We start from the raw sequence: 19,701 nt of genomic DNA, 5'->3' as shown, positions 1-19,701 counted from the left end.
CAAGTTTCCAATACTCTTCAAAATATCCTCACTTGTGTCCAAAAGACAAAAAACAAACAAAACAAAAATGGGGTAAATATTAGTTTTTTTATTTTTTATTTTGGGTGAACTATCCACATTTATTCCCAGAGATGGGTTGCGGCTGGAAGGGCATCCGCTGCGTAAAAACCTGCTGGATAAGTTGGCGTTTCATTTCACTGTGGCGACCCCGGATTAATAAAGGGACTAAGCCGACAAGAAAATGAATGAATAAACCATATCCACATTTATTATATATATTTATATGTTAATTTTATCAATTTTCCTTCAGCTTATAGTCCCTTATTTATCAGGGGTAGCCACAGCAGAATGAATCACCAACTATTTGTTTTATGCAGCAGATGCCCTTCCAGCCGCAACCCATTACTGGGAAGATAGTTAAATGTATTGATTATTATTTATAATAATTAAAATAAATTATTTCAAATAATGTTGTGAAGTAGGCCTATGTCTACAACACATCAAGTTCTTGTTGATGGACCAGACAGACACTAGACTGAGAGTTTAGCTGCTTAAACTCTCAACCCAGCTCTGCTGCTTAAAAATTAACACTAAGGTTTGAGGGTCAATACCTGCCAACACTGAGGCTCATAAATCATTCACGGCTTCTCAGATGTGTAGGACAACGGGTCAGGGTTTGTTCCAGGTTCACGAGGCAGCTGAATTTGTTCCACTGTTTTTTTTTCTCCGCTTTTCCCAGATTTCAGGTTAGATGTACAGTAGGTGCATTATTTCCTTCGAGCTGGCGCCCTCTGTGGGCAGATGAGAGCAACGCGCCATCGCATTTCACTCACCGTCTCTTGTGTAAACTGAAGCAGTCACACTCTGTTTTCGCTGTTGAATTTCCACCTAGTTTAAAATTGTCCGATTTCTTTAATTGTAGGTAAACAATTCACATCTACTCTTCACTGAAACCTATCCCTGAGAGGCCTAGCCCATGGGTACGGGCCTAGCCTATAGATTTATTTCACAAAACACACTGGCGCGTGAATGCCTTGTATAGTTAACGACGAATAACCGGATGACGCTGAATACTGCATTACTGTAATATGCAACCTGCTAATAATTTTAATATCCTGTAAAAACTCTGGAGCTGACGACATTGACAAAACCTAAAATGGCGGAAAACAGCGGACGGTTCAAAAGGACAGGACAGGTAAGTTAAAGTGTTTCTTGTGTTTCTAACAGTAACGTTCGGCTACTTAATTAAACTTTGTTTTTTTAAGTTATGGCGTGCTTTCATGAGGAAAATTTCTATTTGTTATTTTTAATTAACCAATGGGCTACATCAGTAAAGACCTTACTTTTGATCAACAATAGGCTAACTAAAAAAACACAAAATTCAGTTTAAAAAGAAAGCCAAAAAAATATGTTAAAACCTTCGTAATCCTTTCATTTTTTATTCATTTATTTTTTTAATCAAGGCATCTAACTATATCTCTAATATAGCCTACCACAGTACTGTAATCAGAGGAAATGTTAGGCCTAATTCAGACATGATAAAAATATAATATTAATTTATAGTCAATAGCCTATATTTTGAACCAAGCTATATCTAAATTAATATTGTGACAATTCTATAGTTTCTGTGGTACAACAATTGTGTACACAAATGACCACAAACCAAGTCTTCTACAACTAGATATAGTTTACTACAATACACCACAGTTTACTGTATAATTAGTGTTATAAATACTGTAATGCATACAGTATAGTACAATTTACAAGAGCATGGTTCGAAAACACTATAGACCATTTCAAGAGTTTACATTTAGCTGATGATTGATCATCCCTCTGGGCTGCAAGGCAAGAGTTTGAGCTCAGGTAGATCTCGAGAACTCCCCTGCTGTAGTAACTAATGAACAGATAGTGATTGCTCTTAAGAGATAACTACTTACTAGGAGCATGTCTGTGGTGCCAATTTGAATTATTCAATTAACGTAATTTGCATGTTTTTGGATGGTAAGAGGAAACAGGGGAACCCGGAGGAAACCCACGTGAGCACAGGGAGAACTTGTAAACTCCGCACAGAAACGTTGGCTGGCTTGGTGAGGACTAGAACCAGTGATGTTCTTGCTGTGAGGCAACAGTGTTAACCACTGGGCCACTGTTCCACCCTTCTAGGAAAGGAGGAGGAGTAGGGGTGGAAGGAGGAATTCTTCAAAACGAAGATGGCTGTCATATGGAACTTAAGGTATTTATTGTGGCTTAGGAATTGTCTGATTGGTGAATCATAAATTGAATAATTCTGGACCAGCCACAAGCAATCACAAGCACATGATCCTCTTGAAATTAGTTTATAAATAAACTTCACAAAGAGAAATGTAATCACAAACACTTGTCTCAAAGTATTTCCGTTTTACATTTTTATTTTTCTATAGCTTCGAGAATCCAGAAAGAGCCACATATTGATAAATAATGTTATGACAGCTCATTTAACATTACATCATGATTGAATTACCTCTTGTTACAGTTATGAAATAGTTAACAAGATAACAAGCAGGAAATGTTCATGGGCCAATGACATGATCACATATTGAAATGGTCTAGTATTTAATGCAAGTCACTATAGTATTTTTTCACGTGGATATACTAGGCTTTTGTTATAATTGCAGAATAGTGCTTCAGCATTACTGGCCTGTGAAAGATGTCCTTCCAGCCTTTGATGAAAGACTGACAGAGATGATAAACTGAACAGATGACTCCACTATACTCTCTCTCTCTCTCTCTCTCTCTCTCTCTCTTTCTCTCTCTCACTCTCATCCACCTGACGGTATCATGATCATCACTGCCTATAGTATAGTGACAGCCACTACCTTTGTTGGTAAACAAATTAATCTTCTTAAAGGTCACAGTTTGCTGCAGAGCGTGTGTGTCTGTCTCTGTCGGTGCTCATGTGATGAGCGCAGGACTGTCTGTCAGATTGTCCCGCGATCAGCATTCTGTTGAGGTGACTCTCACCTGATTGCGGCTCCACGCACTGCTGCATCACAGCTGTCTCCGGACAGAAGATTCGACAGGGCCTCGCATCTCCAACTGCCGTGCTCTGGAGCTCTGCCCGACGGCCCATGCGGATCTGTGCTGCTGGCCAGCATTTCTTCCTTCCAGCCTTCTGTCGGAGACAAAGATATACTCTCTGCGTCTCCTTAAAAACGCAAACACCTGTTCTCGGGTTGGTCTCCAGAGAGCTGAGCCTCAGCGCAAAGTGAAAATGATCAGAAGCCCAAGGACTAGTTAAAAGATATATTCTATTTACTGTTAAAAGAAAAGGGCTTACTAAAACTGAGCGTAAGTCACAGCACCGATGCTCAATCTTTTGCAGTTTCAGATACCAAGTGAATTATTCCTTTAATTTTAGAAGATTATTACAGATTTACAACAAATAAAGATGTGCCAAATAGAAATTTTGGCAGATAACTGAAAACTCTTTATGTCTGGAGTATCGATTTAAAATGTTCTGAGCTTGATTACGAAAATCAAAGGCAAACAAATACAGTAGATAGCTGATATTACAAAAGCAGTTCACCCAAAACATTTTTAAAAATAAATAAATCACTCACCCCAAGCCATCCACAGTGTATGACTTTCTTCTTTCAGACGAACACAGTCGGAATAGTTTTACATTTTATCCTGGATCTTCCATGCTGTATTGACCTTATTCTGTGAAGAGGCAATGCACTTGATTATGCGATTGTTTGAGAACTTATTCAGTTGCCTATGGGAGTAATAATAATAAAGAGCAGAAAACGGTCAAACTACTTGCTGTACAAACAAGTGTGTTCATGACTATTCATAAAAAGTAGAATAATATGATTAGAAAAGATCAGTGTGCTGCATAGAAAGCAGTTTTTAACCTCAAAAAAATCAATGAAAGTGAGTGAGACCTGAAGTCTTGAGCCAAAAAGTTTCCAATGGCTGCACTTGTTCATGTGTAAGGAATAAGGCCAATTATGATATTGGGTTGTGTTTTTTCTTTGAAGCTTCCAAAAGTGCATAAATTAGTCTTCAAACTAACCAATATGCCAGTCTTGTGAAGCAGATATCTGTTGTTTGTAACCATTTTTTTTTTATTGTTAAATTATAAACTCAAATCATTGACTTGCAGTGGCTGCTGAATACACATTCTCAACAACGTCTTGGCTGATCTCTGACTCAATGTATGACTCATGACAGGAAGTAAAAAAGTACAGTAGTAAGTAAGTAAGTAAGTAAGTACAGTTTCAATCTAACATAAACTCTTTTTAAAGTTGGTATCTGCTATGTGTGTTGTGTCATGCCTGTGGATGGCTCGGGTGAAACCCTCTTGGCCAGAGGCACATGTCTAGAGTGGATTAACCACCTGAAATAATCCAAAATATTTTGGCTTTAGTGGATCTTTAGTATAACCTACTTGTTTTGTTAGCAAATAATGTAGTGGTTTTCTTGGTTTTTCTCTTACTAAATCAAACTCAGTCTGGAGGTTATGAATATCAGAAGAATATACTTTATTGTCGACAACAAAGGAGAACTTTCAGGAGACCCCCAATAGCATCTCTGTCTGAAAAATTCTCCTCACTCCTGTTCTGGCCTTATTTAAATACCCGTTTACATCCGTTGTTTTCCTTTGTTCTCCATATATTACACAAGATCCCTTCTAGTTTAACCCCTGACCCCAAATACCACCTCTGACATCTGTTTCCTGAGACACCTCAGGCTCTTTTACCACTCTCTTTTCATCCCTTCTTTTATGACCCCTAGTTGTTTCCTCAGGCCATTTCCCCTTTCCAATTGTTTTAATGGTATGCAAGTCTACAAGCAGATTATACAATATAACCTGAATATATAGATTAACTTCACACTCCAAAGAGCACAAAATCCACCTCATATAATCCCTCCTCTTAAGACTTTAAGTCTTAATATTCTTGCTTTTGGCCCATAGTGCAACTCCATGATCTAGCCCTCAGCCATATTACCTAATGACAAATATATGTCACAGTATTATTACAAATGACCAAATCATGTAATTGCACTTTGGAATAGAATCACGCCAAACCTCTGTGTCCTGTTCTGACGAGGACACAGTAAAAGACTTGATTCTATTTTGTTGATATCATAAAAAGTAGTATTTTAAGCATACAATTAGTTATCTATTTGCTTCTGGGGGTCATGATTATTTAACATACAGTAAAGAATAAAACTAAAACAAAAAATAAACATGCACAATCTCCCAATCTAAGGTCACAACACAATATTCTAATCTAACATCCACACACATAATCCGTAGAGTACGTTGATCTTCAGCCCAGATACTTTGCGTATCGTAGAGAGCCGCCGTTTTGGGGTAGAGGTTGCTAGCACTTAACACCCAAGGCATGGATCCTCTTCATCATCCTCTTCTTTATCTAAACTATCAAAATTTTTAGCACTAGTTCATCTTTTTGACCCTAAATCTGGCACATACTTGCGAGCATTCTTTGTTTCGTTCTAGCCTTAAAAAGTGTTGCTAAAGACTTTATGTTGAGAGTCTATAACCTGAAGTTGTGGTGATTATCATCACTTGAATTTGTGGCACCTTCTGTATTTCTCACTCAGGTATATAATCAGAATTACTCTTTTAACTTTTCTGATGAACTGCTTCTGCCACACTTTGCAATTCGTTGGTTTGAGCTTTGGGATTTTCTGCCTCCTCTGTTTCCCGTTAACTTTCTCTTGCTGGAGTGTTTTTCCTTTGGCTGTCTTGTGCTGTGGTCCAGATGGTATCCAGTTGATGGCATCCCCTTTGGCAACCTTGGCATAAGGTCCATTTCTCCTGATTTCACTCCACTTTCTCCAGAACACCTCAGATATACTCGATCACCGGATTAATCTCCTGCTTCTGGTCCTTTCTAGTTTCCTGTACAGATATTGCTTTGCACATGGCAGTTAGTTTCCTCATAAAAGACCAAACTTCTTTCCAATACATTAGAATTGTTCTCCAAACATTCCAAACGGTTATATGCGAAGTTATTTGCGAGATTACATGCAAGGGTCGACCCAATAGTACTTCATGCAATGTTAGTTGCTTGTTTCTGTCAGTTTTCATGCAATCACTTATTAATGCAAAAGGTATATTATTTTAACACATCTTGTTAAACTAGGCCTTGATGAATCATCTTTAGCTCTTTCAATCATTCCTTACAATTATGTGTAATTTCTCAATTTTCTTGATTTCCAATACTTTATCAATACATTTACTTATCTATTCACTGAATCACATATACACTTATTTATCTACTTAATTACCTTTATTTACTTTAATTAACTTTAATTACTCTAATTTATTTTTAAATGCAGACACATTAAACTTATTTCTGAAGGTATTGCAAATCTTAGACTTCTCTTGTCTTAAATGTAATAACTGTTCCTTCTTTCCTGCTCTGCTAATGGAATTACCTTCACTCATCTACCACAACTGCCATGCCCAAAAACTTGTATCTCTTGCCCTAAGCTAATTTTATCATTTCACAACATCCACTATGAAGTTCTTAAATATCCCCTTAAGCCTATTGCTGATCTTTTACTCACATTCTACTTTGCACAAATGTCACATGTGGACAACAATTCACTAATCACTGCATTCAAAAAGGCAATCATTTTTTCAAATCATTTTGCTTGCTGCTTAATTTTCCTTATCATTTCACTCTTGATTCAATCCATGTACATCACCAATGACAATATCAAGAAATGCTGTTGTATCAACAATCTGTACTTCCTATTACAAAAATCATACCTATCTTTTTTGCTTCCCTTTGATGCTACACATGTTCATAAAGACTAGTACGTTGTTTATTTGTACTATAATCTAATTAAGGTTGTGACTCTATACTATTGTTAGACCTGCTACCCTATTTTCTTAAATGAAAAATCAATTTTCTTATTTATCATCTTATCAGTTATTATTGCATCTAGAATAGATACAGAATCTTGTTAACACTAAACCCTTATCCCTAAAAAGTTTTATTTCTGTCTTTTACTTAGCTTGAGCTAGATGTACCTGCAGATAATTAAATCCTACACATTACAATATCCATCACTAAATATTCTAAAACCTTTTATGCATTCTAATGTATGTAACTGTAAATCAGCCTATTTACTTTAAGTGTAACCAAGTGTCTACCCTCCTCTGATAATTACCTGAACAGAAATCAATTAATTACTTTAACATAGTTGGCATCCAAACTAAAAAATTTAAGTACAGTGCGTGTTAGGAACCTCAGCTAAGAAATTCTCTATTACTGACTGTTCTTAAATCATAAATTTTACAACATTTATTTTTGCCTGTTTTGACTAATGCCATCATCAAGAATTAAATTTTAATCAAATTAAAATAAAATCCATTTTATTAGTTACCTACACAATCACAACCAAATTAGAAATGCCTTAACATATTTAAATGTTTCTCTTATTGCTATGTTCTCAAAAGTTTCAGTAATGCCTATTCCAGCATATAACAGACCTGCATCTGGTTTAATTTTTTATTAATCCTCCCTATGCTGGCTAATTTTGTTTTCCCTTAATGTCCTGAACTGTTAATCATTATTAAAATTTGACACCTAAGTAATTTCTTATTTCTGAGCTATTTCTTATTTTGCATTTTCTATTAATTAACATTTTTCACTTTTCAGCATTTTCAGCTCCTAATTCCTTCCTGTTCTCACATCAAACTGGTTATTCATAATTTTTTGTTTTTAAACACTTTTCTCTTTCAAATATTCTTTTAGTACATTTAGAATTGTTACTTTTTGACCTATTCAGTACTATGAGTTCATTTCATTTTTTTTTTTTTTCATTCCCTTCAAATATAAATTACTTTTCTGTCTTAATCTCTGACAATTTTTCTCTCAAATCTTGGTTTAGTTTACTCAAAATAAGTTTCCCTAATTTTAACCTAAATACTTAACTCCATCTACTTCTAACTCAAATTATTATTTTTTTTAAGTTATCAAAAACTGTCTTTTATTATCTTTTTTATCACCACCATGCATTATAATTTATCCTCTTATGTTCAATAATCTCTATGAGTTAACCTATGAAAATGAACCAAAATAATTTAACATTCTTCATAATTTATCATTTCAACCTTACACATTTAAAGTTTCATTGTATATTATCATCTAAGACTTTTCATACAGTTTACATGATACTTTTCTTTTTATCAAATTGACAGGAGTCTGATTTGATACAAGAATGGGTAGCTACACTTTTGCTCTTATTTTGCCCTCTGAGTGGTCACATTGTACTCAATTTGGACTATAGGTCGACTGCTTTGAGATGGACTACCAGACTCCCCCTCCTCACACCCTGAGAAGACAACTGGTTCATAGATTGGTGTAGTCTTTTCTGTGGTGTCCATATCAGGGCACAGTGTTTCCCCCTTCTCTCTTAGTGCTGGCTTCTTTCATTGAGCTGTTGTAAAGTTCTGGTGGAGCGCTTTTTCTCTTTGATCAGTTCATCATTAGCTTGTTTGCCTCTTTTTAGTGTCTCTGAATATAAGTAGCCTTTCCAGTCCTCAGTAATTCCTGGGCATGCAATGTCTGCCTCACTGCTTTCACAAATGTCCACAGCCAACAGTTTGTCCATTGTGTTTTTCAAACACCTTTTCCATTTGCCAGTGCACTCAGAGATGTCTGGTAGGTAAGAGACCACAGTCCCCCAAAGTCCATCCCTTTGTCCTCTTAATTAATATATGGAATTTAGCTCATGACCTATAAAAGTCTTTCCTTCTTTCCCATTTTTTTTCCATCAAATGGAGACTCCTCTCATCTATTTTTTCCTCTCTACAGTTTTAACAGTTTATTTTTCTCTAATTCATAATCATTTTATCATATGTAAATATATTTAATTTTCTAATTCTTTAGTGTCCTTCTAAATAATTTCTTTAGCTTCAGATTATGCTTTACTTTATATTTCTCCTCATCTATGCTAGTGTTCCTTTACTAACCACTCATTTTTACATTGTAACATTTTCTATACTCAGTTTCTATTTTTTCACTGCTTACATCAAATGTTTCTTCTGTTTGCCATTTGTCATTATCTTATCTTTTATTTTCTCTGTCACATATTTTAGTATTGCATTTTTTATTTCCATATCTGTTTTTCCATACCTGATTTAATTCAACAATACTACATGGTGGCCCAATATCTGGAATAACTGTTAAAAATCATTACTGCTATAGCTCAAAGTTAATATTATTAATTAAATTCACCTATTTATTTACTAAAAGCATTTTTCATTTTTGGAAGTGCAATGCATACTTATCAATTTAGCTTCTTAATGCATAAACTTTAACATTTATTTTTCAACTCATTCTAACGCATTCTTTAACATTTACCTAGCTCCTATGATTTTCATCTAAATCACTTTACTTTACTACAAATAGATGATGGCTTAGATCTTATGTAGCTGACTTTGAGAAAGATGAAACAAACATTTGTATTGCCCTTAAATACAAACAAATTCTCTAAAGTCAATTATTTCTTCAAATTGTTACTGCTTTTTACTTTTTATCTTATCTGTTCAATGTGCCTATATTGTAAGCATATTTTAAACATCTAATTTTATCTATGAAACAGTGGACTTATTTTTTCCTATTTCTATTTTATTCTTTTTCCTTTCTGTAATTTAAGTTTTTAGCTCTTAGGTTTTCTTATACATTTCTTATACATTTTACAGCTTACACATTTTCTAATTAAATCTTCAGTTAATCAATATTAATTTTTCAAGTTTTCTTTTTCTTTCTTATTCTCAATCAAAGAACTAACTTATATGTTTTTTATTCATACTTATTTAGTAAATCTATTTGTTTATTAATACATTCTTTTACTCCATACTTCCTTTATCTCTATATATATTGATCACTATGGCTTCATTTATTCTTTTTCATTAGTAAAGTTTCAAACTCTTTTCTATATAATATAACTCTATTATTAGTTTTTCCTCATTTAATTTATCTTACTATACTACTTTATAATTTATCTATTCAGTAATAACTTATATTCTATCCAAATTATGTTAATGTCTATGTCATTATTTCATCTATAGTTTGATCTCCTCTCATTAACTCTCCTCTTCTCTGTTTCCCTAGTGCTGTAAATAGGCAATCTATTGTTCACACATGGACACCATAAATCTCTCTCTTACCCCCATCCTGGAGCAGACTGTCTTTCACCTGTTGCTATGTAAAGAATTTAAGTTCACTCTGCCTATTGTTCTTTTTTAACATATTCAAACTTAAAACACAAAGATAATTTCAGAAAAATGTTTATTCTTCTGCTTTTTACTCTGTGTTTTTTAAATGCACATGTTCCATTAGTTTTAATTTAGGAGACTCCTTTCTTTCTATCATAATCTCTTCTCTTAAACTGCATCAATCACTTTCCTTCTCGCTCTTTAATTCACACCACAACTATGCAGCCCTCCTTTTATATAATCTACTACAATCAATCTTTTAACCAACTCTTTTTTGAAAACAAACTTTTTAACACATTCACACTTCTAATCTTATTACTTTTCCTCTTCTCATTCACTCCTCTCCTCCACTCAGTGTAACAGGAGCTGCATCCCCCCATCCTCATTTCATTCAAGGAGGAGGAAGGCAGTCTTCTCTGCCCACCAATGTGGACTATTTTGCCACAATCTGAAGCAGCAAATACACAAACACTTCAATTAAATAAATACTCTACACTACACTCCTCTTGAGTGACCTGTCCGAGCAGCCCTCTAACCTTAGAGCGGTAACCACAGGCTTTCGCCTACCCATGCAGCCCTTTGTTTATCTCCTCAAACAAAGCGGTATCGTAGGTCTTAGCGCGCATCTCTCTACTTTAATCTGCTTTAATCTCTTAACTGTTACCACACATTAAGGACTCTCTCTTAAAACTTATAAATGCTCTATGCATTTCTTACATCATTATTAATTTCCCAAATCTGGGTAACAGTTACTAGTGATTGTTTATCCTATCCATCAAGGCCCACTTAGGAAAACACAGATCATTTGCATACCTTACTCTGCTTTAATCTCTTAACTGTCACCACACATTAAGAACTCTCTCTTAAAACTTATAAATGCTCTATGCATATCTTATATCATTAATAATTTCCCAAATCTGAGTAACAGTTACTAGTTAATGTTTATCCTATCCATCAAGGCCCTCTTAGGAAAACACAGATCATTTGCATGCAAATTACTCTTTTTCTTCTGTTATTCAAAACCCCTTTTTTCTTTAATATCTTTTTTACATTTACTTTTAATTCTTTAAAGCTGGAGAAACAGTTCAAGTGTATTTACCTGTACAAGCAGGTCCTGGCAGAAAAAACACAAACTAATAAGCATAAAATCGCTTACCGTTTTTTATTGTGGCCACATATTTGTGTTTTCTCTCCAGTCCAGCATGCACAGCAACACCAGTCCTGCTCCTTTCCAGCCCACCCAGGGACGCCAAATGTAGTGGTTTTCTTGGTTTTTCTCTTACTAAATCAAACTCAGTCTGGAGGTTATGAATATCAGAAGAATATACTTTATTGTCGACAACAAAGGAGAACTTTCAGGAGACCCCCAATAGCATCTCTGTCTGAAAAATTCTCCTCACTCCTGTTCTGGCCTTATTTAAATACCCGTTTACATCCGTTGTTTTCCTTTGTTCTCCATATATTACACAAGATCCCTTCTAGTTTAACCCCTGACCCCAAATACCACCTCTGACATCTGTTTCCTGAGACACCTCAGGCTCTTTTACCACTCTCTTTTCATCCCTTCTTTTATGACCCCTAGTTGTTTCCTCAGGCCATTTCCCCTTTCCAATTGTTTTAATGGTATGCAAGTCTACAAGCAGATTATACAATATAACCTGAATATATAGATTAACTTCACACTCCAAAGAGCACAAAATCCACCTCAATAACTAACAATAACGATGCATAAACTCATTAAAATTGTTTCCTATTACATTATGAAATACATATCGAATTTATAAAACACTTTTTTATAAAGCATTTTTTCCATTATTTTAAATATATATATATTTTTAAAATAATTACATTTTTTATTTTGTATTAGCAAAACCCACCACCGAAACGTAAAAAGCTCAACACTGCATAAGGAGAAACTCCATTATAGGAGAAAAAAAATCTCATTTGTACTGTATACCTTTACCCTATAATTCCATAGATAAGTCGGAATGCCAAAAATAATTAAAAAATTAGTAATTGTTTATAATATAAAGAAAATATGTAAATTGTAATATGTCAGAATTGATTTTAAAGAGCTTTTACTGGTATATAAATCCTTTCATAGTCTAGCCTCAACCTATCACACAGAGCTGTTCCATTTTTACTCCTCTGTAAGATCTCTTAAATCAAGTGATCAAAATCACACAGAGTGGGACAGAGCTTTCTCTGTGGCAGGTCCGTGGTTATGGAATATTTGGCCCCTTGAGATTAGAATGGCTTTATCACTATTTTTTTAAATCACTCCTAAAACATATCTATTCAGCTTGGCCTTTTAATATTGTTTTAATATTGTCTTCTCTACTGCTTCATTTTTTATTTATTCAGTCGCTTGTCTTATTTTTATGTTTTTTTATTTTACTTTGTCTTATGTTTAACACGTTATGTTTGTCTTATGGTCAGTCTTGTGGCTGTCTTTAAATGTGCTTTATAAATAAATGAACTTGAACTTGAATATGAGGCGACGCAGTGGCGCAGAAGGTCGTGCTGTCGCCTCACAGCAAGAAGGTCGCTGGTTCGAGTCTTGGTAGGCTAAATTGTCCTGAGTGTATGAGAGTGTGTGTGAATGAGTGTGTGTGGATGTTTCCCAGAGATGGGTTGCGGCTGAAAGGGCATCCGCTGCGTAAAAATGTGCTGGATAAGTTGGCGGGTTATTCTGCTGTGGCGACCCCAGATTAATAAAGGGACTAAGCCGACATGAAAATGAATGAATGAATGACTTGAATATGTAAACCCTTTTAAGTAATATCAAAAAGAGGTGATTGATGGAGAGAAGGAATATTTCAAATCTTTAATTGAATTAGTTAAATTTCAGAGTTCCTGCAAAATGTATTGTTTTTCTCCAATTTAAAAAATACCCTGGATGTTATACATAAAACAAGAGTAAATTCTGCGTTTGAACTTGAACTGGTCGGAACAAACTTGTGACCATGTATCATTTTTCATCATAAGCAATTCACCTTGCTGTTTACCCCCTCAAATAACGTTAGACTGGACTAAAAGGAGTTTATAATATATTTGTTGTCAAGTTCACCTAAAGTTATTTTACCAAACCTTCCGACGCTCTATTGACAAGCATGCCAGATGTGACGTCAGATGGATTGTGAAAAAGGCCTATTGACTACAATTGTGAAAGTAATGGCCTTCCTGTTGCACAGACTGCAAATCTAACAGCTTTAGTTTTAGTTCAGCAGCTGCCAAGCTTCTGATTAATGGCCGCTCAATCCCTGCCCAATGAAGAGTAGCCATTTGAGTGGGACAGAAATCAAGACAGCGACCCATTACTAATAACATTCGACTCCAGCAGTCTATTGAGTGCTCAGATCACTAGTGCTTATTGTACTGCTTGATGGCTGTATGAACCATATACGTGAGGAAGGGCAGCAGGTTAATAATCTAACCTTTCAGCCTGACCATTCATGTCCACAACATAAACTTAACTCAGCCGTTTATTTCAGTCGCTTGTTTGAATGTAGCAGAACTGAAGTCTTGGTGTTGAGACCAATTGGTGCTACATGAGATCACTATTATTGCTGTCACAAGGTCTCCAAGTGACCTGTTGTCTTTTGCTCTTCAGATTCTCTGTGGTTTTTCATTATTATTACTTAAGAATGCTTCTGGCTATCCAATGCTTTGTACAGTATAGCGAGGAGGGAAAAAAAGATTTTCTTTATATTCATACAACAATAGCCCCCTTAGCTATGTTGATATCATTTTGACATGTATTCGAAAGCATGTAAAGGCTCTCATCTTGTTCTGTACAGGGTGAATACACACTATGAAGCTATGAAAAACTAACAATGTGTTTTGTTGGTTTGTTTATTTAATATGTATTAGGGGTGTACGATATTGGAAAATTCTGATATTGCAATGTTTTATTTTTCTGTGATAAATTTTGCGATATGATATGAGTTTCACAAGATGAATAGTTCTCTTTGGCAATTTTGTGAGGAGTCTAACATTATTCAGGTACAATAAAAACAATGCAAAACAAATGTTTTTTTTTTTTTACTTTGTCTTGTTTCTAGTCCAAATATCGAAAAATTCTTTGATCAAGTAAAAATATTGTATTATTTTATCTTCAGAAAAAATAACTCAAAATAACTTAAAATAAACACAATTATTTGCCATTAGGCTAAGTAAAACAGTCTTGTTTTTGGTTTGAAATGTAGATATTTTAACTAGAAACAAGACAAAAATTTAAATTGTTGCATAAATTGTTTAAATTCTGTTTAAATTTAAACAATTATTTATTGGGGATCGCCGATGAAAGTGAAGAGGGAGGAGGGTGATTCGGGGAGGTTGGAGGAGGTGTCGCGGGCCCTTGATAATGTCTCTGGGGGGCCCTCTAAATGTGTGGGCTTAGAATCAACCTAACTTTCCCTCCACCTAGATCTGCCCCTGAGTATAGTATCGAAAAACTAAAACATGAAATAAAAAATACAAACTTTTACTTTTTTTTTTTTTTTAACTTTTTACAATGCAATTCCAATTAAATCAACGTGTTTTGTAAAAAGAGCAAGTCTGTCATATAATATATCTACTAAAAGACAGAAAACATTACTTTACACAATGTGTTGTAAATAAATCATAGGAACATTTGCATATTAGTTCATAATATTGCTGAAATTAATATAAAAACTAATATATTTACTAATAATGTATTTGCATAAACATATTTGCATAAGTAAATAAACTAATTCTATGATGGGCTTAAAAAATTAGCGGAAATCTGCGGATTTCAGCACACAGAGATTCTACATGGGCCTACTTGTGACTTAATAATATGTTGGTTAGTGTATGCTCCATTCAATTGTTTTATTTTCTGTCAGCTTTGCCTTTAATTAAAAAAAATAAATAAATAAACTATTACAGCTCAGAATCAAATTCTGACTTAATGTTTTTGTTTAAATATATATATAAAAAAAACTTAGAAATATTTTTTCCACATATGATGCTTCTTGTACATCATCTAATTATCGTTTGGGAGATGCCTGTGTCATTTCTGTGTCATGCCTGTGTCATAATATCGTTTAATATAATCACTTATTCTTTTATATATTTTAATTATTTCCTGTAGCGGCACGGTGGCGCAGTGGGTAGCGCTGTCGCCTCACAGCAAAATGGTCCAGGTTCAAGCCTTAGCTGCGCCAGTTGCCATTTCTGTGTGGAGTTTGCATGTTCTCTCTTTGTGTTTGTGTGGGTTTCCTCCGGGTGTTCCGGTTTACACACAAGTCCAAAGACATGCTCTATAGGCAAATTGGGTAAGTTAAGTTGGCTGTAGTGTATGTGTAGGGGTGTTTCCCAGTACTGATTTGCAGGTGGAAGGGCGTTCGCTGAGTAAAAAGTATGCTGGATAAGTTGGCGGTTCATTCTGCAGTGGCGACCCTTGATAAATAAAGGGACTATACTGAAAAGAAAATGAACGAATAAATAGTCCAGGTATGCTTTTTAAATCTTTTCAAATGTTAATTTTGATATTTTTCCAAATTTTTATTCGACCTGCACATATATATTAATCTCATGCCGAGTTCAATCTATGTGAGTCAATATTGTTATGATCACCAGCAGTTGTTGCTCCTGTAGGCGGCTGGAGTACTCATATTCAACTGCACTACAAATCCCATCATGCACTTCACTTACAGACCTGGCCTATCCCCTATGATTGCAAACAGACACAGCTGAAGCTGTTAAGGACTTATTACAAAGACTATTTATGCACCTCAGAAACACACACATGTTGCTGAGTCTTGTTGGTTATATACCCTGGAATGTTTCTAAACGTTCCATGTGTCTAGTCTATCCTTGTTTGACCCATACCTTGTTACCTTGTTTACATTGTCTGCCACCTGTGTCAACCATTTGCATGTGACCTGACTACGCTTTTGGATTGTCCTCATGCTTCTGTTTGTTTCCGTCGACCATGCCTGCCTGACTAAGCTTATAATAAATTGCATGTAGATCCTCAACTCCGTTGTCCAGCACTGTTGTGTGACACATATAATGCATATTGAACAATTAAAATGGTTTCTTCAAAATTTTTTATATGTGCATCATAAGACCTCAGTGTATGGTCAGAAGCCACTTGTATTCATTTTGTTTGCAAACTATGTGTTTTGTCTTTCAAAATGCAGTAGATGCTGACTTTCATTTTATGAATGACTTAGGTTTCAGTTTCATCAAAAAGTCATTTTAATGATCTGCTGGAGGGGAAAAAAATTCACTTACTTCTTTGATGACTTGAGGGTGAGGAAATAAACTTACAAATTGTGGTGAACTGTCCCTGAAAGTATCAGGCATTGGATTAAATGAATAGGACTCCAACCTCGGCATCTGATCTCTGTTTCAGTTTTTGAGGATCTTTGTCCGGGTTGCGATAACGTGCTCACTTAAAGCAGACAGATGGATTTCAATCAAAGCAACAGTTGTCGATGAGGAGCGAAAGACAAAATAATTTCTCCACTGTTATTAACTTACCAAATGTTGACAGCAAAGTCTCGAGCCAATTTGTTCATTGCAAATTTGTGTGGTGTCTCTCTGTCAAAGCGGTTTAGCTGCAGGGAGGAGAAGAGCAGCATCTGGATACTAATGAAGCACTGAGGAGCTGCTGCTGTCATGTCATGTTGTCCCCTTGTCAGCATTACACACAGCTTTTGCGTCCCAATGTTCAAAAGAAGTAAAAAGGCCCAGTTGGCATCATGTAATTTGATTCATGTAATTGATCGGTCTAATCTTGATCGGTTATGCTGTGCAATAATAATAGTTTTGCTGAAGAGATTTTTAATGGCGCATCTTTCGGAACAGATGTCTCTTGATTTTATAGAAAAGTTTTCGTTGCAGAGTTTGGATGAAGCAGCACTTGAGTGTGAGAAAAGACTGAGGTTGTCAGGTAAGGGAAGACGGCAGCAGATACATATGTAGCAGCTATAAATGCCATTCTGCCTTATCTGATATCTGATTTCTTTTCCTGACTTTCTCTTGTGCTCTCAACACATTTTCTCATTTTAGCCCATTTTTATATATTGGAGTTTCGATCGAACTGGCAGTTTAATGTTGCTTAGCTGGAATTTTACGTTTAGATTTCAGCTTTGAATATGAAGGTCACATTAATACATTCTTGAAATTTTTTTTAATATGTTTTAAATGTTTAAAAACATTTTAATTTATAGAAAAGTTTTTTGTACAATTTATAATTTTTTATTTATTTTTTGCTGTTCTTGTCTTTATGTATATATTAGATGTTTTACCTCTTTATACCAGCACTTTAAATCTGATAATTAACCCGTGAAAATATAAAAACAGAAATGTACAACCCAGGTTCATTCTGATTATGTACCTCTATATACGTTTCTGGAGAGAGCAAAATAAGTCTCAGTAGCTATGTGTTTTTTGCAGTTTTTGCTTTCGTGAGTCCACCAGAGGTCGCTGTGTTTGCTTTTTCAGATCTCAAATTTCTCTTGCAAGTGATATTCGCACCTGCTGTTGTCATATAAATCCACTAGAGGCCGCTGTCGACTGACTGATTTTTCTGACTGAAATCAAACAATCCCCCCACCATGCCCCTTCTCGAAACCCAACCAGTAGTGTTTTAAAAAACATATGTATGGTCATTATATATGAACATATAAGTACACATATATAAAAAATATTTATTTGTAAGGTTTTTTTTAGCTGCACAAAAAAAGTACTAGTAACTTTCTTTTTAGTGCGTTTCATTTCCAACACAAATAATTTGACAAAAAATATCACTGTAACAAAAAATATGCATATCAAGTCAAAGTCAAAATCAGCTTTATGATCAATTCAGCCACATGTACAGGACATTCAGAGAATTAAAATTGTGTTACACTTAGACCCAAGGTGCATAACAGATATATTAATACAAAAAGTAGAATAAAAAATGAAATTGCAATAAATATAATTACACATATAATATAATAAAAATTGTATACAATACAATTGCACTTAAGGGTGCATGGCAAGGAGTGTTAACCAGTTGTGCAGATGCAAAACAATATATAGTGCAAAACGTTTGAAATATTATAAAGTGACAGAGTCTTATTAATAAACAGGGAAGTAGTATGAGGTAACTGGCAGTCTAATTATAAGCATAATTTTTATTAATTTTGCTATTCGGTATGTAGGACAGAATTTTGTGCTATAGCCTTATCAGGACAAAGGAATACCAAAAATATTTCCATCACTTAATATTATCAAACAATATACAGTTGAAGTCAGAATTATTAGCCCCCTTTTGCTTTAATTTTATTTTTTTAAATATTTCCCAAATTATGTTTAACAGAGCAAGGAAATTTTCACAGTATGTCTGATAATATTTTTTCTTCTGGAGAAAGTATTATTTGTTTTATTTCGGCTAGATTAAAAGCAGTTATTAATTTTTTAAAAACCATTTTTGGGACAAAATTATTAGCCCCTTTAAGCTATTTATCATGTCAAGGTCATCATGTCAAAGATAAAATAAATCCGTTATTAGAAATAAGTTTATAAAACTATTATGCTTAGAAATGTGCTGAAACAATCTTCCCTCCATTAAACAGAATCTTTTGAAAAAAATAAACAGGGGCGCTAATAATTCAGGGGGCTAATAATTCTGACTTCAACTGTATATAACATGCAAAATGTTAGGTATGACACTGTGGTGTAATGACAAAAAATTACAGATTTCTGTATGTCTGTGTGGTCCACTGTCATTTTGAACAAACACACTGAACAAAGAAATAAATAAAATTGTATTTAAAGAGAGTTTAACCCCATAAATGCCCTTAGTGTTGTGAACACCCATTATAACATACATATGACATATTTGCCTGGTCAAAGACGCATGTATTATATATACATTTTTGACAAAAAAAGAGGGTGAGCGCGAGGGTTTTGTCTCATTTACACATTAATACGTTGTTAATTACACCCATAATGTCCCCCTGCTAGCTACACCATGTTGCTGACTAATTGAATATATGAGTCGAAGATGTTTGAAAGCCTGTAACTGATTTAATTAATGCAGTTTTTGCTTTAAGCATTGCCCGTTAAAAGATCTGTGCGCGCCGGCGTGTTCAGGTGTGTATGTCTGTGCGGAGCCGTGTTAATCCTCCTGTCAATGATCAGTGTTTGTCTTGATTTCTGGCAGCTGGCAGCCAACTGGAAACACATCAGGTCTTCCAGGAGGGCAATTCCCCAGCATCCCTCATTATGGATCCCTCGCTTTTTCTCTCTCTCACTCACTCTCTCGCCTGCAGGTCCATCACACACACACACAGACACAGATTTGAGGCAGCCTCTCGTCTTATTCAAATTGGTCTCGGCAGGAAAATGGCTTCATGATGATGGGGGTAATAACAGTGTAGAAAAGAGAGCGTCTTCAGCTTCAAACACCATTTAATTTGGAGATTAAGCTAATA

At 34.9% G+C, this 19,701-nt stretch overlaps 1 protein-coding gene across 1 annotated transcript in view; it reads left to right on the top strand.

Annotated features, from left to right (window-relative positions):
• Positions 1–793: 793 nt before the first annotated feature.
• The window catches only part of map2k5 (mitogen-activated protein kinase kinase 5), a 143,357-nt gene continuing 124,449 nt past the window's right edge, over positions 794–19,701 (top strand). Inside the window, exon 1 of the mRNA XM_073906012.1 lies at positions 794–1,195. The gene's annotated coding sequence lies outside the window, so the exon portion shown is untranslated. The remainder of the gene's footprint in view (positions 1,196–19,701) is intronic.

The sequence above is a fragment of the Danio rerio genome, chromosome 7, assembly GCF_049306965.1.
Source record: "Danio rerio strain Tuebingen ecotype United States chromosome 7, GRCz12tu, whole genome shotgun sequence".
NCBI lineage: Eukaryota > Metazoa > Chordata > Actinopteri > Cypriniformes > Danionidae > Danio > Danio rerio.
Note: the sequence above shows the minus strand (reverse complement) of the source record. Positions and strands in the feature narration are given on the sequence as shown.